Here is a 5,126-nt window from a genome sequence, read left to right as displayed (position 1 = left end):
TTAAAAAAAAAAAATCAGTGCAGATCCATGACATACCATCCACAAAAATAAACTGTAAATGGGTTTAGGAATCTAAACAAAAAAATGCAACCATAACAAAACCTTGAAGAAAATATGGCAGAATTTTTCTTCAATATCAGCATTGGGAAAGGCTTTCTAACTGTGACTGAAACTTCCAGAGGTGATTAAAGAAAAGAACATTCTATGTGACTAAAAAGATTTTTTGTTAATGTATGGCAAGTTGCGAAGAGTGGACTCATTGGAAAAGACTCTGATGCTGGGAGGGATTGGGGGCAGGAGGAGAAGGGGACGACAGAGGATGAGATGGCTGGATGGCATCTCTGACTCGATGGACGTGAGTCTGAGTGAACTCCGGGAGTTGGTGACGGACAGGGAGGCCTGGCGTGCTGCGGTTCATGGGGTCGCAAAGAGCTGGACACGACTGAGCGACTGAACTGAACTGAAGTGAAGGTGAAAGTGGCTCAGCCATAACACAACATAACTACAGATGCATTTAACATTTGGGCCAACAATCCTATTGCTGGAAATGAAACTGGAAGAGACATTACCACCAACACAAAAATGCGTGTACACAGGGTTATTCACTGCAGCATTGTTTGTATTAATCATTACGAAATGTTGAAAACAACTGAAATGCCCTTATGCTGCTGCTGCTGCTGCTGCTGCTAAGTCACTTCAGTCGTGTCCGACTCTGTGCCACCCCAAAGACGGCAGCCCACCAGGGTCCCCGGTCCCTGGGATTCTCCAGGCAAGAACACTGGAGTGGGTTGCCATTTCCTTCTACAAGGCATGACAGTGAAAAGTGAAAGTGAAGTCACTCAGCCGTGTCCGACTCCTAGGGACCCCAGGGACCGCAGCCCACCAGGCTCCTCGGTCCATGGGATTTGCCAGACAAGAGTGCTGGAGTGGGTTGCCATTGCCTTCTCCGGAAATGCCCCTATAGAAGCCAGTGTAATCTAATGTAGCTATAAAAAAGAATGAAGGAGTACAGAATAAGGAGTTTTTTTTTTAATGAAATGCTGTTTATTGAAAAAGGAAAAGTGCAAAGAAGCTTTAGAAAATGCTATCTTTCATTTAATAATCAATGGAACATAAGAAAACCCATATGTATCTATTCATTCGTGTAGAGTACATACAGGAAAGATTCAACCAGATAACCAGATTGGTTATCTAGAGGGGGATTGTGGAAAAGAAATGGGGAATGCGAAGGGGGTGGAAGACATGGGGAAAGAATCATACTCCTACAGTATGTGTGTTTGTGTAGCCCTGAGTCTGAATCACAGTAGTGTTTCACATACCCCAAGATTAAGTGAAACATTAAAATGAACTAGGATATGGGGGGAGAGGGCAAACTCAAATTAGAAACACCAACAAATTAGCCTAAATATATTACAAATGAATGTCTTAACCACAAGAGAAGGAGTGAGGAGGAAAATAGCTAAGCTAAGCAACTTGGGCAAACAGTACTTTGATTGCATCCTTTGAGGCTTAAGATATAAACAAGTGTACACAAACACAAGTCATCAGAACTGCTTCCAACAGGTGCGTGTTTTGTGTTCAGTCATTAAGTTGTACCCGACTTTTTGCGATCCCTGTCTCTGTAGCACACCAGGTCTCCCCATCCTTCACTATCTCCTAGAGTTTGCTCAAATTCATGTCCATTAGGTCGGTCATACTATCTAACCATTTGGTAGCATTTCTGTAACTACATCATGTATAATCAGGTGTGAACAAATAAGTAGATACTGAAGATAAGGAGAGCCAGGTGAGACAAAGAGGTTACAAAAAAGACTAGAGTGGATGGTTGATGTATCGCATAAACCATCACAATATTGTAAACTCATTATCCTCCAGTTAAAATTAATTAATTAATTAATTTAAAAAAAAGAAGTACCAGTGTGAGCTCCTGGCTTTCACTATCTACAGAAATATCTAGAGAAATTCCAATGTATCTGGGAGCATAAGTATATACAGACAATATATTTCCTTCATTTACCAATGGAAAAGGAAGACCTAGCTGCAAGGAAACCCCAGTAGCAGCAATGAACATGCAGGGAGATATCAGTTACTAAATGTCATTTTCCAACGAAAGGAAACATGGGTTTTGGCAGAAGTGTTCTGATTTCAGGGTCATGGTGGGGAAAGAAAAACACAAGATGAACAGGAATACCTTATGATGCCAGCAAGGAAGTACACAGAAAAGAACCATGTCATGCTCAAAGAACACACACCCCACAAGAAGGAGTTCCTAATCACCAAAGCCGGAAAAATGCAAGAAACTAAATAATGATATAATTTGATTATAAGTCAGAATATAACAAAGTTATTCACGACTCAATATTGACATAAAGAATTTGATTACTTATTTGATTTGGTAATTAGAAATGCATTCTATAAAATTTTGTAATTTGAAAATTTATAAAAATATGAGGGAGAAAAGACAGCTCTACAGAATTCCAACGAACAAATATGGTAGGAATAAGGAAACAGAAAGTCACCTTTTAGTCATATTTGTTGTAGGCCAAATCAACAGATGAATTTTAAAAGCAGTGAATAAAAGTCTGAGAAGAATCCTATCCCTCTTTTTGGCTCCGAGCAAGAATTCCCCTAGCCCAAGAGCAGCCTTATCATAGGAACCGGCGACAGGGTCTGCTTGCCCCTATCAGGTTTTGGTTCCCCACCAGTCCACAGAAGTATTCAAACAAGCTAATCACATCCTTCCTTGAGAACCAAGGGTCACCACCATCTCTTGTTACCACAGGTAACCTCCCACAGCCCTGCTTGTTCATTCTCTTCCGGAGCATGACTCCCCTGAGGCTCGACCTAGCCAGTAGTATCCTCTTCCCTCAGGCAGTGAGTGAACAGTACTGAGAAGCTGCTGTGGGTAGCACCTGTCCAGTGTCAGGTGTGTATGTTCAGCAGCCACCCCCAGATCCCTATGGTAGAAATCACTCCATCACCATTAGAACGAAGGAGAGGAAATAAAACAGGTATTATTGCCAAAAATGTGTAACTTTCATCTAATCCTAAGAAAACACCAGACAAACCCAAACTGACAGACATTGTATAAAATACCTGAGCAGTATCTCCAAAACTGTCACCGTTGGGAAAGACCCAGAAAGCTTGAGGAATTCTCAGCGTGGGGGAGACTAAAGAGAAATGATGGCCAAATGTGGTATCCGGAATGGGACGCTGGGACAGAAAAAGGAGATTACCGGGATAAATGATAGAATTCAAATAAAGTATGTAAATTAGTTAATAGTACTGCATCAATATTAATTTTCAATTTTCATAATTTTTATATGCCTATGGAAGATGTTAACATTAGGGAAATCTGGATGAAGGTTTTCTATACTGTTTTTTGCAAACTTTTGTTAGGTCTAAAGTTACTTCAAAAAAACATTTTTTGACAGATTCACTCACTGCTAAAAGGAAACATAACGATATCTGTGTGATAAATTGCTTCAGTATGGTCCGACTCTTTGCCACCCTATGGACTGTAAGCTACCAGGTTCTTCTGTCCACTGGATTCTCCAGGGAAGAATGCTGGAGTGGGTTTCCATGTCCTCCTCCACCGGATCTTCCTGACCCAGGGATCAAACCCAAGTCTCTTAGGTTTCCTGCGCTGGCAGGTGGGGCCTTTACCAGCTGAGCCACAGGGGAAGCCCCACGGTTATACTATAAATCTTACCTTTTAGTAATAGTTCAACCAATTGAAATACGGTCAGGAGGATGGATATAAAGATGGATAAATGTCCGTGCCTCGTGATCCATTAAAAAACTATTTCAAAGTGGTTTGAAAGTGAGAGTGTTAGTTTCTCAGTCATGTCTGACTCTTTGTGCTTCCATGGACTGTAGCCTGCCAGGCTCCTCTGTCCATGGGATTCTCCCGGCAAGAATATTGGAGTGGATTGTCATGTCCTGTCTAGAGGGCCCATTAATATAAAGGAAAGTGCAACCATTTCCAAGGTGTAGATGAATATTTATCTGCTCCTGGTGGCTCAGACGGTAAAGAATCTGCCTACAATCAAGGAGACCTGGGTTCGATTTCTGGGCATTATCAATACGAACCACAAAAATAATTAGATGCAAACAAATACGATTTTTTTAGAGGAGCGCAACACGATCGAGGGATTTTATTTTATTTTATTGGATCGAGGGATTTTAAAGAGAGCAAGAAATGATTAACCACAAAATTGAAGCTAATCACAGGTGAGGAAAGAGGGTTACTCAGAGGGTGGACAGGAGAGTTGGCCGGCGAGCAATTCAATCCATTGCCTTTCTTACTAATCCCGAAACTTTGGTCCTAGGTAATTTCATTTATATCAGTAGAGACAGAGTTTGTAGAAAGAATACTGTTGAGATACCTGACTGGAAGAAGAGTCGGAAAACAGTCGAGACGTCCAAGACCCGAGCAGTGGCAGCGCGTCCCTCCCTCTCCACAGGCCGCTGCCAACAAGCCGCAGCGCTGGAGGCTACTGGCGTCCTAACGGGTCCTCGCCAGAAGAGCACTTGGATTGGTGTAGCTCAGGTCACATGCCACCCACTCACTCAATCAGCTAGGTACCGGGAGGCGGGGCCAAGTTCTAGACCCGCCCACATAGCAGAGAGGCTTATGGGTGAGAAGGTTCCCCTCAGGCGCCAGCGCCTCGGCTCTAGAACCCCTTGGGTGGAAAGCTGGGCACAAGGTCTCTCTGTGTGGCCTAGATACCGCCTGGTCAGGGTTTCTGCCAGGCCAGGACTCAAACTCAGAGAACTGATGTCCACATCGATGGGCTTTGCAACAGAGACTGAACTTAAAAACAATTGGCCCCTTAACGAAAAAGAGGCTTCTCGGGTGGCGCTAGTGGTAAAGAACCCGCCTGCCAATGCAGGAGATGTCAGGGTCCAGGTTCGATCCCTGGGTCAGGACGATCCCCTGGAGGAGGTCACGGCAACCCACTCCAGTATCCTTTGTTTTTGTTTGTTTTTCAGTCCAGCATTCTTGCCTGGAGAATCCCATGGACGAGGGGCCTGGTGGGCGACTTAGCACTTGATGAAAAAAGCCATCAAACTTTAGTGTCCACAGGGCTCTCCTATGGTAAATAAGGTGTTGAGTCCACACC

At 43.3% G+C, this 5,126-nt stretch overlaps 1 long non-coding RNA gene across 1 annotated transcript; it reads right to left on the bottom strand.

The window, feature by feature from the left end:
- Positions 1 to 1,021: 1,021 nt before the first annotated feature.
- On the bottom strand, positions 1,022 to 4,545 carry LOC147340919 (uncharacterized). Its single transcript, XR_015159217.1, has 2 exons — positions 4,389 to 4,545; positions 1,022 to 3,213 (listed from the first exon to the last, which is right to left on the bottom strand). It is a non-coding gene; the product is annotated as an uncharacterized LOC147340919 (long non-coding RNA).
- Positions 4,546 to 5,126: the final 581 nt, after the last annotated feature.

Source organism: Bos grunniens, chromosome X (genome assembly GCF_055505025.1).
Source record: "Bos grunniens cultivar Pamir isolate PY7600 chromosome X, Bosgru_T2T1.0, whole genome shotgun sequence".
NCBI classification, from domain to species: domain Eukaryota; kingdom Metazoa; phylum Chordata; class Mammalia; order Artiodactyla; family Bovidae; genus Bos; species Bos grunniens.
This window is presented reverse-complemented; position numbering and strand designations above follow the sequence as displayed.